Consider the following 17,666-nt stretch of genomic DNA (forward strand, 5'->3'; position numbering starts at 1 on the left):
TGTGACATGGAAGAGGGTAGAAGAATGAAAGATCCCTTGTAAGAAATCCCTGCTAGCCAAATATAAACCTGCTTTAGTCCAGTAGTGGCAACAGTGTTTGTCCCAGTCTTGTCTGCTGGTAGGACAGCCCACAGCAATGGAAAAGTAAGCACATTTTTTTTCTACCTGTTTCTGTGGGCATTCTCAAATTTGAACTGATTGTTTGTAGTTGGTACTCTTTCTAAAAGGTCACATTTCACTGAATCATACAATAATTCATATTGTAAGAAAACAAGGAGGTTTCTCATATAACCTCCCATTCAGGTAGGGTCAGCTGCAGAATCTCACCATGATTCCCAGGGCCACATCCAGATGAGTATTAAAACATTCAAGGAAGGAGTGCACAATCTCCCAGGACAAGATATTCCACTGTACTTATATGGAAAAAAGTTTCCCCTATGTCCAGTCTGATATTTTTCCATCTTTTTACTGTTGCCCTGTCTTCTTCCCACTCATTGCTTTCCAGGGCATGGCTCCATCTTCTCAGTGTGTTCCTTATTAGTTTTTTAGTTTTCCCTGAAGTCATCTTACCTCCAGACTCAAAAAGCCCTGGTCCTTCAGCCTCTCCTTTCAGGGTTAACAACAGTCTTTATGATTTTGGTAGCCTTCCCCTGAGCTCCTGCCTTTGTTGTGGTGGTGGGAGTCCAAAACCAAATGCAATATTCTAGATGTGGTCTACTGATTGCAAAGCAGAAGGTGACTATTCCTTCCCTTGACTGCTCCATTTCTCATACTTGGCTAGTTGAACAGTCCCTCTGATCAGCCTGCAATTTTAAATCATATTCCTGGTATCCTACCCCTTCCAAGGCCTGCTAAAGTAAGCTTAGGTATCTGATGTGGAGACCTTCATTCGTAATATTTCACAATTTAGGACCTTGACTAAACAAAACACTGTAGCACATGATTTACTTTTTGCTTTACTGAAAAATTTTTGAGATGCTTGGTGTTTTGGAGATGTCTCTAGCATTATTCTGCTGCACAGACTTCTAGGACAGAAAGAAATGTGAGTTAGATTCTCTGGAGGTTGAAGCTTTGCCACATGGCACTTTGCTCTATTTCATTTGAATAGGAATCTCCTTGTAATATGTGTTATTGTTGCTTAAAGATGGCTTGTTGATTCCAGTTGCTGACTATGTACTACTTTTGCAAGTAAACCAGAATTTAAGGTAATAGGGTGCCATTACAACTAGTGATTACAATTTAAAATTAATTTTCTACTAATTTGTGTTTTGGCTGTTTAAGTGTTTATGCAGTGAGAAAGAGAGTATCAGAGAATCCTTTACATGTTCGTGCAATTCCAAAGCACTGAAGTGCTTTTCCATGATTACAACCAATATTTAATGATACACAGCAGTACAGTACATTAAGGAGACTTTATTGACTTCAATTATAGGTAAACTAATCAGCAGATAATGACAGAAAGGAAAGTGAATGTAGTCAAACACTTAAATTGAAACACATATTGCAAATCAGTAATGTTTCAAATTAAACACTTACAGACTAAGCATTCAATGATCATAAAAAGAACACAATTTACAATTAATTCACTTGCTGAAAAATATACAAAAGATGTTAATACCACTAAATTATTAAGTCTGTTGCAGTTACTGGTTGGTAACTGTACTGTTTATATACAAAAATCTTTAAAGTGTGTGCAAAATGCAATTTAAATTCAATAAATATACAATTCGAGTATATAAAAACTTTGCCCTTCTCCTATAGAATTTGCCAGGAAAAAAAGAAATATATTTATAATTTCCCTTTGTTGCAGTTAAATAATACACAAGATATGGTATTTTTTTAAAATTATAAATAGCTATCTCTGTCAACACATGAATGTGGAGTCTGAAGCACCTCAGGAGAATGTTTTATTTTCTTTTCCTGCACTTCAAGATTTCCTTTTTACTTCAGTGTAACTATAAATGTGTAACTTCTTTCAGGTCTTGAGTTTAGACGCATCAGAAAAAGAATCCCAACTATGTTGGTCTGTTTGGAAGACATCTTGGCTGGTCTTTAGCAGCTGCATAGTGCTTCATTTTGTGATCTCCTTTCTGCAGTGCCTCTGTAATATCCTCTGAGCCTGCCTCCTTTTAGTGAGCTCAAGGTCATTTTTGGAAAGTGCAATTGTCTTTCTTTGTGCTATCTACACATTAGAACAGTGGCCTGGAAAACATCAACATGTGTTTTCAGTGCCTTAAATCATATGAGAATTATGCAATTCTTAAGTATAGAGCCTATACTTCAGAATTTCTAATCCCAGTTAATCAGTCAATCTCTATCTCAGATTAAAGGATTCTAAATTTCCATGGCTTCTTTTGCAGTTATTATAATTTTCCTACCTTACCCTTTCTAGGATCTTTGGCCACATTTTCAAGTGTATCTCAACAAATCTGAAAGTTGGAAACTTTAGCTGAAAATTAAAACTGACTGTTAGATAATCCTTTCACTGTACCATTCAGGGTGTCTCTAGAGTGGGTGTATAGCAAATGTGTGTTGTGAGACTCAGGTTAAAACCACAAGGAGAAAATAACATGAACTTGCAACTTACATTTACCAGAATGGTATGTGTAAATGCATTTTTAGTCATTTTGCTCTGTTTGGATTACTTAAAAAACCAAACCAGGTCAGGTAAAATGATACAGGGAAATGCTACTTAATTGTGCCTGATAAAATCTGCTTTTATAGAATGACCTTACAAATGCAAGGAAAAGAGAAACACAAGGCAGAGGAATAGTGGCATTCAGATCCCTCCCTCCTTCTCTCTCTTCCTTTCTCTCTTCTCCTCTCCTGTTTGCTTTTTACCAAGTAAACTTTTTTTTTTTTTTTTTCAAATTAACAGAGGATGCACTAGACATTTACAAGAGTTATATTCTTCAATCTGCTTAAATATTGACAGAGCTCATTGTGGCCAAGAAGAGCAGTAGTTTGTTACAGAATGTTTTCTGATAATCTCTAGAACTGTTTATTATTGTGGATCTTCATGAGAAGGTTCCTTTTCAGGGAAAAGGTAACCATCTTTGCCTGAGCACACATCCCATTTTTAAAACAAAACAAATTGTTTTGTTGGGTGTTTGAAAATATTTGTTTGTGACATATGGCATAAATTAATTTCTTAGTGTATTTCAGTACATTTGGAAAAATATAACCTTTAATGTTGTAACCTATAAATGCTGTAACCTATAACATTTTATGGCATTTGATTAGTTACAGATTACAATTCATGGGGACCAAAGGCTGATATTTCTTACTGCTGTAAAAAAATCCAACTCATTAGGAGGGTCCTTGAGCAAAAATTCCAGCATCACAAAACATTCAACAGCAAAAGGGTTTGAATCCTAGAATGAAGTGTACTTTCAACTTTGCAGTTAATTCATAGGGCCAGAACAGTTGCACTTTTGCCACAGGAGATTTGCATTCACAAAGGCTTTTGCTTTAGTTAATGCATGCTGTGTTACATGCTGCTGGTGCTCCAAAAGGTTTCTTATGTTCTGTTACAAGGCACAGCACTGAGGAACTCAAATGCTAAGGGATTTAATGTAGCTGCATACTGTCTCCCACTTGTATTTCCTTTGATAATCCTGTGACAGTACATACCACGTTAAAAGACAGTTTCTTCTTTTTTTCATGCCTGAGTAGATGCACTGATTCACTCACTGAATAATATCATCAGATCACATTCTCTGAATTGTCAGTGTCTGACTCTGTGTGGTTTCTGTCTGGTGCAGAAAAACATCTCTGTGAAAAGCCTGGTGTTCTGTAGTAGAGTAAAATACAATTAAAACAACCAAATTCCTGTTTTAATGAGACCAAAATCATGGCCATGACAGCCCAATTGGAGAGCAGATATTGATCTCTAAAATTTGAGCTGTATATATAATTTGGCAGAGAAAAAATTTGCTGCTGCAGGACACATTTAATTTCAAAATGCATTTCCATATGACCAGAAAACTATGACTGTATTGTTTCAGCAAACTGAGCCAATTCAAAATTATACGTGACAGGAGGAAGAAAAGAAAATAATTTCTTTACCAATATTGAAAGAACACAGTGCAAAGGGAACAAAAAATTGTGGAGGAGGAAGAGTCAAGAAATACCTGGATGCCCTGTTGATGGAAATAAAATAATTTCACTAATATGGATGAGGTCTGTCTGATTACTTCAGCTGTGGAACCTCCTCTTGAGTTGAGATTGTTGCTTAGTTTCCTGGCACTATACAGAATAACTGCTAGGGAATCTCCAAGCATCTCTATCAAAACCACAGAAATTATCAGAAAGAAAATTTTCATATTCTATTTTATTCTAATATAGATTTGTCATCATGGAATAGTTTCTAAGTTTTTGTCCAGTGTCTACTGGATGCTGTACTTTATTTCACATCAGTTGCTTCTGAGACTTGAAAATTATGCCAGGCAAGAGATTATAGATTATTGGCAGTATGATTCCTTCCCAATACAAAGTACATATATAGAGACAACCATTTACATCCCTTAGCGTATTTTTCTCTTTCTGTTTCCTGAAATACTGACAAGTACTTTTCTTCTTATTCAAAGCCAGTTGTATGTCTTTTGAACAATGGGATATTTGAGTAAGAGAAACTTTGCCAATTTTCTGGAAGCTTTCAGCCTTTTGTGAAGCAAAAGCTACTGCCTTAAGCCTAAACCGACTGCATACAGAAAATGGTGCCCCACTCCGAGCCGTGTTGCTGTCACCTCCTCATTACAATTCCTTTGGTATCTTGGATGTCCTTGTGCACAGTCACTGTTGCAGAGTCTTTTTGCCTCTCAGGCGCAAAGATTTAACTCAGGATTTGCTTCCTAATCTTTAATCCCAGGTTAACAGCAAGCTATAATCAATTGCTCATTAATCATTCTTGACAAGTATTCAGCTAATTAGAAAAGCAAAGCTGGTAGAGAGAGTCTTTTATTATTAGAGGTAAGATGTATATATGTTGTAGTTTTAACTTGTTACCTTTATACATGTATCTATTAAATCATTAAAATCTCTATATTAGTACCTTTCCTTGAATAGTATATGGTATTTTTCTCCTAGAGACATGGATGGACACAACCCAATGGACATGCATATGTGACTATTTTAAATACCATGATCAACTATGTCAAACTCTGAACTTGCATTTGAGATTATACATGTCCATTGACACTGTAGAATGCAGAACCTAAGTCTTTGCTTTAATTTCCTTTTGAAATAAAATTATGCTTGTTTGTTCTGTTTTTTCATTCCTTCCTATTCCTTTGTTAACTGTTCTACTTGTGCTGAATAAGCTCTCATAAGATGGTATTTGGTTCCCCTTTGAAGACAGGCATTTTTAAATTCTGTGGGCTAGAAGCCATGAGAAAGAGTTGAAAAGCCACAGAGATCTGTGACAGCAGTCACCATCTCCCAAAAGATAGTGCAGTCTGCTCTTCCTCTTGGCTGCCAGTATGGCTCAGTGACTGTGAACAAAATTATCAGGTGTAGTCTAGCATGCCTTTTGGAGTTAGGCTTAAAAAACCTCAAAGCCCAGAGCTCCAGGGACACTGCAACTACAAATGACATGCCAAGGGGAGCAGGGCACTGTCCCAGCATTGCTCCCTCCACTCCTTTCTGCCTGGCACCAGCTGTGTGCTGGATGCCTCAGCCTCAGCAAAAGGCTGCTTTTACTGCTCTGCTTAGGGTTAGGGGTGTGCTTTGGCTTAGGGTTGAGGCTTCACAGAGTAGTTTAAATGAACATAAGTTTTATGTTAGTAACAGTGTTGTTTGCACTGCATAGAGAGCTTGGGTCAGACTTACTGTGGTCCCTTTTTGGTGTCTAGATGGAAGCATCACTATAACATACTCTGAGCCTGGCTCTGTTTTTTGCACCACACTCTGACTCACTTTTGCTGGAACAAGAAATTACCCACTTTGCTCGCAATGATTATTCTTTAGAGCTTAATACATTTGTGTGTTTCCAGAACAGTCAGTTTTGTGGTAATGTAATTAAAGTGCTTCTAATGCTCTTCATACTTTTTTGTCGTGGCAAACGGCAATACCTAGACACTTCCATTGAGACATCTTGCTTACTTATTCCTGAGTTTATACACATTGCTGTTTATCAGCATCTTTAGTTTGCATTCCACTTGGAATCTTACTTCACATGGCAGTGCTTACTGAGCTAATGTAAGATCTTGCTTAGAGATATTTTTGTAAGCCTATTTAAGATCTTGACATAGTTTGGCTACTGTTTCCTCTCACCTATTCCACTTCTGCTTGTAACATCAAAAAGTAGTTCTGTTTCTCTGTCATATTATTTGTTTTTGAAGTTTTACTTTCTGAGTTTTAAGATTTTGTTATTCTCCAGATGTCTGCCTATTTTTAACTCACAGTGCTGGCTGCGTTTTTAATAAGAATGCAAAGATTATTTAGGCTTCAATATATCAAATCCAAGTTGTTTCTTCCCTTTCCTCATATTCCTACATGAAGTGTCCAGTTATCCATTAGTTTTTCAAGTGTATTGGTTGACTAAGTTTGTTAATTAGTGTTCTTAAAACTCAAATACTCTCAGCTCATACCTATGATTTGCAGATAGCTTTTGTTGTCTTCCATGTTCAACCTGTGGTACCCACTTAACCTGTTTGCACCTTTTTTGATTTAAGGTGTTAAACTTCCTGTGATCTGTGGTTTTGATAACTTCCCTATAGTATTACTGTCAATAGCAATGCTTCCCTATCTTCTTTGTTCCATTGTTCTTCTTCCTAAACTTCTGACCTTTCCTGTTCCTTTCAAACAGATCAAACACAAGTATCTAATTTCTAAATTATATAAGATTTTAAAATTCGTATAGGAGCAATCCATATCTGTTAGGAAAGCACACTCAGAGCACCTTCTGGTTTGTAAAATGTGTTTTAAACACCAAAGAGCAAAAGCACCTGTAGAATAACACCTCAGAGGTACAAAATAACTTTGGTGGTCATAGTCCAATCAAACTGGATTCCCCTCATCCCAGAACAATATCTCATAGCTGAGCTACATCACTGGTCTCTAGTGAGTCTGACCAAGGCTCAGTGAAACCAAATCTGACTTCAAGCTTCTTACCCATATTCCTTTAAAGACAGTGCTGCAACCATGTCTATTTATTCTGCTCTGTGAGCAGTGCTAGTTTCAGTAACCTGAAGTGAGCCCACTCTGCTGTCTCCAGTTAGGCACTGATACTCATATTTGCAATAATCATTTTTCTGCCTTTAGATTCTAATTTATGGTACTTTCAAGTAATAGGGTGATGTTTAGCATAAGCTTTGGCTCCTGTGTGTTCACATGGCTTGCCTCATACAGTGGTAGAACAACAGTTTCACTCATCCATGAAGAGTTATTTCAATATCCATAATATTTGGAAAACTTCAAATGATGTGTGACTTATGTGACAATGATGAGTACCAGTCTACATGTTAGTAACTGAAATCAAGACAGTTTCATTAGAGAAAAAAAGTAATGAAATATGTAGCTCTGTCTGTGATTTCTGTCTTGATTTGTTATTTCCATTACATGTTATATAGTTATAAACACCTATAATACACATACGTACATGGGAAAAGAATCAAAAATATAGTAAAAATAGATTTTAAAATGTTCTTTCAAAGGCGGGAAATCAAAAGCTGTAACAAAACTGTAACTTACGTTTAAAGTCATTAGACCTAAGAAATAGTTGCTTGAGAGAGCTCACTAAAATAATTAGCAAATTTATTCCTAAAGTTTTGAAGACAGTATTTAATTACTGAAACTTTTAGCTTTTTTGTTTGTAGAATGGAATATGAAATATATTTATCTCTAAAACTATTGTTTATAGAGATATATATTCAATACAAGTCAATATTAGATATCAACAAACAGTGAAGACAGAAAAATTATTTTCAGCACAATGACATTAAAATTATTCTGCATAATGCTATATTTATTAGCTACAAAATTACTTCAATGTATTAAAATGGTCTGATGCTTTTCAGGGTGTAAAATCCAAGACAGGCATACATTGTCTGAAATAGACATTCTCAGGTTTGCTTCACTGATTGGATTTTTGGGGAAGTGAAGTTCCTGTGGGGAGATGATAGATATTTTTCAATAAATGTATGGATTCTGGAGGTCTTCACTAAGGATTACGTTTTTGTAGTTTACAGCCTCTACTTGAGGCCCTGAGGAAGCATGGCTATATAGAGATATTGATTCATTTTATGCAAGCTGCTTATGGAATTCATTACTGTAAGTGGAGAAAAATGTTGATTCTTGTCACCTGTGGACTGATTTAAACCTGTTTATATATTAAATCAGAATATGCTTTTTTTCTCTTTGTCTGAATAAAGAATAAAATATTCCACAGGAGACATTCAGTATTAATGACATATTGCATAGCAATAAATACTTACTACGGGTATAATTATTTACTATTAATACATATATCTTGTCTCAACCAATCTCTTTAGTTACTTAAACCAGAATATATGTGACTCAATGGCTCTTAGTAAACAGGTTGCAATGAACCACTAAATCCTGGAGTATATTAATTTGCTTTACTTAATTTACCTAAATCAGGTAATGATAAATCTATATTTAGAATTGGAGTTGCAAGAGAGAAGATAAGGCTATTAGAAAAACCATAACCCAGCAGTTTTTGAATTACCAAGGCCTTGTTAAAAGCCTAAAAACATAAAATGTCTTTTATTTTATAGGGAAAGTTGGAAATCTAAAGTATAATTTCAAAGGCTATTAATGCAGTATACATATATCACTGATAAAGCAAAGAATCAATGAATCTTCTAACCTAGACAGTTAATTATGTAAATCTAATTTTTTAGATAGAGGAAAGGAGAGAAGCTTTTTTTTTTTTTTTAATGTGCATATGTTTGTTAAAATTAATATTAAAAAATTCTCACTAAAAATAAAGTTATAGCAGTGGGATCTGATGATCTGGTGTTCATTCATTAGGAGGGTTTCCCTAATTTCAGATATAAAACAAATTTAGGCATTGTGTCTGCACTGCTGGAGTCTAAGCCTTACAGCTCAAAAATGGCTGTGAACATTAATGAGGACCAGCAGATACAGAGCAATGATGTCCCCTGATTGCAATCATAATCATGAATTAGAAATTGATACATGGCAGAATATAAAAGTAGGTATTCAATAGTAAACCTCATGAGAGGAAGGCTTTGATGACTACAGTGATTAGCTTGATTTTTTTTTCTAGCTCTTAGATTATAAAGCACTGCATTTCACCAGCCAGATACATTTTCAAATATATACCTCATATTTGGCTAAATTTAGGATAGTAAGGAGGCTTGCTTTGCTCTTAAATTTTTTTGTTTGTTTATGTATTTGAAATCTCCCTACTTTTGGATGAAGATCAGTCAAGTGAAAAGAAATCTGAGGTTACTTGTGAAAAGAAAGCAGAAAATCTTCTTAGTAATTTTGATATTTATTTTTATAAAGCATTGCAACCATACACTGACATATCCAAATTGAGAAGGGTTGTTGTGTTAGAATGGGAAATGTACTTAGCAAGAGCTCTTCAGAATCACATATTTATTTAGAAATCTAAATATAGATGGTAAAATTTCTTTGTGATCAGAGTCACATTTTAAATAGCTATTGAAAAAAAAAGTCTGCCTATTGGGAGAAAAGAAAATGCCTGCAGAAGGGGAAACCAGAAACCAGTGCTGCCTGGTCATGCAAGAGATCAAATGGGGTTGGTACTATCAGCTTCCATCTTTCTTCAGCAGGAGTGACAGAGCTCTTGGGTACTGAGAGTGTGACAGATTTTGTAGCAGTGACAGCTCCTGTGGTACTGCAGTAGTGACAATGACTCTTGTGACAGAGCACTTCTGCAGCCAGTTTAACATATACATTGAGGCAGATCTCAATCATTTTTGTTTAATGGCTGTTACTGGAAAAAAAGTCATGAAATTTCAATGTCATATCACCTAAATTGCAATGGCTTGATTAATTTGGACTTAACAGGGATACACTTTCAGTAACAGATAATTTGCCCTCTGTGTCTCATGAAAATATTTAGTCAGGATGGCTGTCCTCAAGAAATCCACTTCAAAAGATGAGAGGTGTGATATAGACATATTTGATCAAATTCAAGTCTATCTACCGTACAAATACCTCAGCTTCTATTCTCCATTGTTCCTTTATTGCTGTCTATAAAGACAATGTAAAAATTACTTTTCCTCCTTATTTTTCTGTGGTGGAATTACATTATAGAATGTTTTCACCATTTAAAATTCTTGTAAATACTAAGAGGGGACTAAAAAAAGGCATTATGTCTGCAAGTAGATTTAATATTTTACAGCATACATTTGCGCTTCAGATTTCAGGTGAGTATAGTTTTATAATGTCAGTATTATCTACAGTGCCTTTAGTACTACCCTGAAGCGTGATTCAGAGTGCACATGCACATAACTGCTGAAATCTTCTATTTCTGTAGTTGTCTAAACAAGACAGTAATTTGCTGTGGCCATCTTCATCATGGAATGATTACACTGACATAAAAGGTCAGCATAAATTCTTCTAGTCTCTCTTGAATCAATGTTCAAATACTAAAACTCTGATGCCAGATGATATTAATTCCTGCACAGACAGTATTTTTCATGACGTCTGTAGTGGTTTAGGTCTCATTTTCCTGTTGTATAATTATACAGATATGAAATATAAATAGCAGCTATTCAAAACAACTCAAAATAGCCCATAGAGATAATTTCTTTCTTGTAGGAGAAATGTTAAGTAGTAGATATGTATATTTTAAATCTTACTATTTATTATCTTGATGTAGTTATATTTGCATTTTGCTGGAATGTGCTTGTGACAGCTTTTGATGGGGGAGGTGTATCAGCATTATAAGGATACCAGCATAAAACAGGCTGTCTAATAATTCAAAAGTAAAGATCAAGTTTAATATTAAATGAATTTTGCTTTGTTGACTGTAAGACAATTCTGCTAGTGCCAGAACTCAACTTCTTACCAGCATAATATAACACGTTACATAAAAAAGCACAGTTCTGTTGATGTGACAGCTTAACACTGATTTGTAACATACTAAATACATAAGAGTTACTTTATAACTCCAGTCCAAAAAACCAACACCAACCAACTTTAACTTAAACACTACACTTGTTGTAATCCACATCTGAAACACTTTGCACTATGAAAACATGAGTTAATACTACAAAAGAATTTTAAAAAATTAATTAGTGAAAGAAAATAAATTCAAAGCAACTGAAAAACAACTACATTTTCAGCAAAATTGGCTTTAAAACATGGGAAAAATGTTCCAGTAAAAAAAGTTTTTGGTTTCTACTTCTAAGTGAACTAAAAGGATGCATCAGCCAAATAACAAATTTCTTAATCTGTCATATTATCCACGGGATATCCTTGGGTTTCTTCTGTAGTCACAAATGTGTCTCATCATCTTTCGGCACAGCCCTCATAAACATACATTTGAGTAAGTGATTTAAACCTTTATTTCAATTTGCTACAAGTCTTTGTTTGATATTACCAAAAGAGAAACAAGATTCTGTTTATTTTGGTGAGCTGCTGAAGTTTTGAAAATTGTTAAGTATTGGAGTTCTGGTTTGCGTGCATGTAGAACTGTGGGCTGTTAGTTAAAAAGATTAATACAAACAATGTTATATGAATAATCTTGTTCTTACAGTTTCTGTTAACATACTGCAGATTCTTCAAAAATATTGATAATTCGTTTGTTAGCATTTCAAAGCCTACCACTGATTTTAAGAATGCTAACCTGTAGCTGTTAAAAAATCATGATGTGAAATTCTCACTCTGTTAAAATGAATAATGTTCCTTTATTAATTACACCTTGATCTGGGTTTTACTTTTACACTTTAAATGACATTTGACATTTTTCATAAAGTGAAATAAAAGTAATACTCTTACTCATTGTTCAAAGTTTGGACTGTATAAAATACCAATATGGAAAGCATACAACCTGTGTACACTAGAACACAATAAAAAAATGCAGAAGCTTGTAACTGCCAGAAAGTTATTGAACACATAGACAATTCATTTGAGCTGCATTCTGAGCCATTCTTATTTGGCATTACCTAGAGAATTACCATCAGAAGTGACCAAAAATTTATTTTACTTTGTAAAAAATAACTTTTTAAAATAAGATTGTATGGTTATGTGTGTATACTTTATTTTTGATATTCATCAATGACTTGGAAACATAGTTACAGTTAAAAATAAAGCAACTGAATTTTACCTTTAATTATTTTATATTTGCTTTTCAGGAAGCATTCCTCTTTGCCATCTAAAAGACTTAAAAATCAAGGCATAGAAGACAAACCAAATCAAGCCAGCAGTTTTCTTGCAATGTGAAAAATGAGTGCATTTGAACCCAGCGAGGACTGCTCAAGCACAAGGGCTGCTACATGATGTGCTCTGCTGTATGACCTAAATTTGTATTCTGAATGAGATAATGCTGGTTCCAACAACCATTGGCCCAGCAATGCCAGATTTGCAGGCTGCATACCCTGCTTTTCTTGCTAAAACACTGAAGCAGGATGCCTTGCTGAGGCATCTGTGCTAATCCAGTCACAGGCTGCTTTCCTCAAAGACCAGCCTGGGTACCAACCTGTGGCACAAATGTGTGCTCTTTTAACACACCACTGAGTGCACGGTATAGAAAATACTTCTAGTCCTTCGTGTAGGTTCAACTCTTTCTTAGGGAACTCTTTAACTGAAATATTTGCAGATTGTATGGTTGAATCACAGCTGACTTACCTATCTATGATTTCCTATACTGGTGTCTAAGGCTTGTCTGACTACTTGAGACAAATGGAGATAAAATAATAGATTCTGAATTTTTTTTCACATTAAATAAGAAGATATTATATTAGTGTTGAAATTGAAATATATAACCAAAATAATTTTCTGACTTGAAAATAATAATGAAAAATGTCTTTCAGCTAATGGGAATAGGTTTCAAGTCAGATATAGAACCAAAACACTAAAATTGCAAACTTCATGTACCAATCTGTATGACTGCTACGTGTATATTTGGTTAAAATAATCTATTTCTCTCTGTATATGAATATATTTCATTAAATTTATAACATTTTATTTCTGTCCTTGATTCATGACATAATTCATAAGGACACACAAACATAGAATGTTTGGCAGACATTAATATAGACTATTGAAATAAAAACAGTTATCTAGTTATCATTTAGTGTTTAACTATAGATTCCAGTGTGTAATCAGATGAGTGCCAATTTTCCTGCATGTTCTTATTTGTCCTTACTTTGATACTGTTAATGAAAAGAACGAACCTTTTATAGCTACAGATTTTTTTAGCATTTCAGTCAGACACAATTGTTCCTAATATAAGCCTTATCTACTGTATTTTTACAGTTAAAAGAAAAAAAACTTAGCAAAAATATTTCTTGACTGACCCTCACATGAAATAGATATAGCCATTCAATGCCTGTCCTTCTTTACCCTTTTCCACCTTACTTTTTACCATCCTCTCCAAATGCAGTCAAGCAAAGCACTCTAGTGCAGTTGAATGGTAAAAAAAACTATGAATAATGGAAGTACTGTAAAGATGACTTTTTACATAACATCAGGATCGTAAGTGTGTTTGTGCATGGTCAGGACTGGATCTTCCCAGTCTTTACAACATGCTGTCATAGTCTTACAGACTCAGTGCTGTCTGATAAAATAATAACATAAAAATACAATGAGCTTCATGAGAGAGTTTTATTTAGAGGAGAAACAGACATAACTATGCTTAAAGATGGTCTTAAATAGACTGAAATATTTGGAGTACTTCATATGCTGAGTATAAATAGTATAAATACCGCGCTTTGAGTAACACTTTGAAGATCACCTACTCTACTTTTTCAGTATTGCATACTTCAGAAGTTTCATCTATTTCAGTCATAAACAGAAGTTTTACTTTATAACATGAAATAAGGTTTTAGTTAGAAGAGCTGGTTTTACAGGCTATTTCAGAATCTCCTCTTAGAGTTGTTATAGCCAAGGATATGTCAACATTTCCATTTCCAAAGGTTTATAATCAGGCTGTAAAAATGGGCTTTAGACTGAAACTGACAGCTTAAGTCTCAACTCAGAACCAAGTTATTTTAAAATAACACATTTCCATAGCTATATTCTCTCTTCTGTATTAAAATTGAATGGCTTAGTTTAACTTCTGTAATGAGCTCATCTGATATTTTGTTAACACAACAGCAGCTCTGGGCTGCTAAAAAGAACCCTGTCCTCAACATACCAGTGGGAACACATCATAATATGAAAGGGTAGAATTTTTTTCAGTTTCCTAAATTAGCACAACAGATATGAATATGCTTTTTTCCCTGCTTCTGAAGCTGTAGAGGCTGAAGAGACCTCAGTTTAGCCCAAAAGACACAGTGCAATATCAGAATATCCACACTGGAAATTCAGAGAGCTGAGTTGGGTCTCAGCCACACAAAATGCTGCCTCAGCTAATGCATTTTGTGGCAAATCTATGCTGCTTCTGAATTTAAGTTGTTGTTGTTGTTTTGGGGGTATTTTTGTGATCTTTTTTGGGGGGGAAGTGGTAGTGTTTTTTAATTACACCAATCTGGCTTTAATCATCCCAAGACAATGCAAAATATATGCTACTCAATGAAATCTTTGGCCACTGTCTACACAGATTTTCTTCCCCAGAGGAACAGCCAGCTTTTCATCCGTGTTATCAATTCATGCCAGTTAGAGACCAGGTGATCTGCAGGTAAATACTTATCAGGTTACCTCAACAGGGTGAAATAAATATAAAATAAATGTTATGGTAGAAAGGAAAAATATTCTGTGTTATATATGTTATGCTTTTATGAAATATTCTAGATATGTAAAATAATGGACTCATTATGCCATTATGTTGAACATAAAAGGAAGTGTGGTATTTCAGTGAGAGAAGCTTCTTTAAGTTCTTTTATGTAAATGGAAGCAACAAAGGATTTTTGGAATTTCTTGACACATCTATATTTTCCATGTATCTACCTGATAAGTTCATTTGTCAAGGATATCATTCAGTTTGCCCATGAAAACATTAGCAGAGTTAGTTTTACATTGCATGCAAAGCTTTGTGACAGTAAATCAGTATGAGATATGTGAGAACCTGGTATAAGGATATGTGTCTAATAGTTCATCATATTGCTTATTCAATAGTACATATTATAAAATCATTCAGACAGTGGTCTCTAAGGCATTACTCTAACAAATCTTATATTTCCTGTTAATAGTGCAGTTCTTTTCCTGCAATTGGTTGTTTATTATTCTTCATATGACCTGAAAGAACCCAGCTCACAGTCTTTTATTGTGTGACATTGTCCTCTCTCTGTGATGTTGAAAATGAGGATCAAACCTGGTGGATTTTAGTGGTCATGACATAAATGTTTCCTAGAAGTACAGGCGAGAAGAGAGCATTGGGATATGCTGCTCAAAGGCAAGGATAAAACACTTTATTTGTACAAACCATACACATATATGTCTGTATGAGGTTTTTCTGTGCTAACACAGTATTGTACACTGGACTCCAGAAGAAGTTATTTTTGATATTTTTCCCGGGACTGTAGACATATACACATTGCAGATATGTAAGACTGGTTTTGCAGTTCAAGGAATATTGTATTGTCTGAGACCGAAGTTGTTCCAAATGTTTCACAACAAAGGGTGATAGGCAAAGCTGCCTCACAAGAGTTGTGCTGTCCTGTGATGGTCATACCCTTTTTTTTGACAATGCCTTAATGCTTTCAATGCTTTCAAACTGGGAATCATAACTGTGTGTTCTTACCAACCAGCTTTTAACCTAAGCAGACCTAAGAACCCCTTTAGATGCAGAAACATGATTTTTGCTTTACACAGCTGTTTCTGAGTGGTGAAAAGGTCCCAGTACAGATGGGGCAAACAGCTCTGGAGTCCTGTGTATGGTTTATAATTTTTCATTATGCTGTGGCTTTCCTGGGTGAAAGCTCACAAAGAACTCGGTCAGAGTTCACTGTCTGGCTTTTGATGCGTAACACTCTTGAAGGCTTTCTGCAAATAACTCCTGAAAGAAATGAAGCACATGGAAGAGCAAGTCATGGGTTCTGAAGTGAACACAAGGACTTGGAAGAGTTCTGTTACAGAGAATACAGCAACCAATAAAGATCAAAATTTTTGATGGTCGAAAAGTTAGTATAAAATGTTAACAATATGATATAGCCATGTCATATAATGCATATGTTGCAGAATGATTCTATATTGATATTAATGTTTGAAGATTAATTTCATGGGAAAGTGTGCAGATGATAGAAAACTGAAATGTCACTAAATATTTCTATTTAATGAAAAAATATAATTTCTATTAAAAACCTGTTTAGTTTCTTTTATAAGTACCTAACTTCTGAGTTTATATTTCATAGAAGATTATATGATCTCATAAAAAGGTAGAAAGAATTTAGTAAAAAGTGTGTGAAATAGCAGCTACCAGCTTATGTGGTGATGAATTTGCTGGATGTATTACAGCTCAGAGAACAATGAAGATGTGAGGCTATGCAAAATGCATACACTCCCAAAGAAGTTAACAATGTTCTTTCTTACAATTAACCATAACTTCCTTTTAAAAATTGGTAATATTATAGGAGGTTTTATCTACATTAAAACATAATCAAAATCTGTCATAATATGGATATTATTTTGTAAGTCATTCACACATCTGAAAAGCAATTGAACTGGATGTCTTGGCTCATGAAATGTTTACATGTTAGGTTTATGGATGTACTATAATTTTATACTTCACTGCCTATGATCTATGATCTACAGCATGGTTTTTTCTTTGAAACTATGAGTAATGGGTGCGATGTTCAGTTCATCATTTTATAAAGTCTTTATGCTCACAATCAGGTAGACATCCTTATTCTCACTATCTTTGAAAGCTAAATTCTGTATTGTTAAGGATAGCTTAACTCACACATGCAAGTCAAGAAGCCTGTGACAGAGACTTTTAATACAGCATTAATGTATGTGTATGAAGATCACGTGGCAATCAGAGAACAAGTGTCTAGTGTAGGCTAATTGTCCAAGCTCCATAGATCAAGAATGGCAGAAAAGACAGCCTTCCTCTATCTGTATTAGAATTTCAATTTTAGGTGCTCACCCAAATAGTGTGTGCGCAGGTTTGGCTAGCAGACACATGATTTTATATTTCTGAAACACTGGAAATTGTGATTTGGCTAAGTCTAGTCTTTATCTGTGTTTTACTGATTACCTTTCCTGCAAGGAAGCAGAATTATTTCTGCATTTTGGGGGATCTTACAATTCTGTCTTTGGAAAAAGTCATAAAGGGCTTCATGATTGTCATATGATAAGAGGTTTCCTTGTAATCTTTGTGTTTAATTGGTCTGTCAATGCCCAGAAAAGCCAAGCCCCTTGTGTCTGACCAGTCTGTCAGTGTCCTGTTATGGGGACTCCACTGAACAATGTTTTGTGTCAGAGGGCAGTTCAAATATTTTTAGGGACTCCAAATATTGGAGTCAAATCTCTTACTACAAACTAGAAAAAAGTACCCACTCCCAGATCTCCTCAGTTTCATTGAGTATGTTATCTGCTGCTGT

The 17,666-nt window shown here is 34.8% G+C and overlaps 1 long non-coding RNA gene across 1 annotated transcript in view; it reads left to right on the forward strand.

The window, feature by feature from the left end:
* Positions 1 to 16,448, forward strand: part of LOC140683936 (uncharacterized) — a 62,608-nt gene extending 46,160 nt beyond the window's left edge. Inside the window, exon 2 of the long non-coding RNA XR_012055604.1 lies at positions 12,318 to 16,448. This is a non-coding gene — a long non-coding RNA (uncharacterized lncRNA). The remainder of the gene's footprint in view (positions 1 to 12,317) is intronic.
* Positions 16,449 to 17,666: the final 1,218 nt, after the last annotated feature.

This window comes from Taeniopygia guttata, chromosome 4 (genome assembly GCF_048771995.1).
Source record: "Taeniopygia guttata chromosome 4, bTaeGut7.mat, whole genome shotgun sequence".
NCBI lineage: Eukaryota > Metazoa > Chordata > Aves > Passeriformes > Estrildidae > Taeniopygia > Taeniopygia guttata.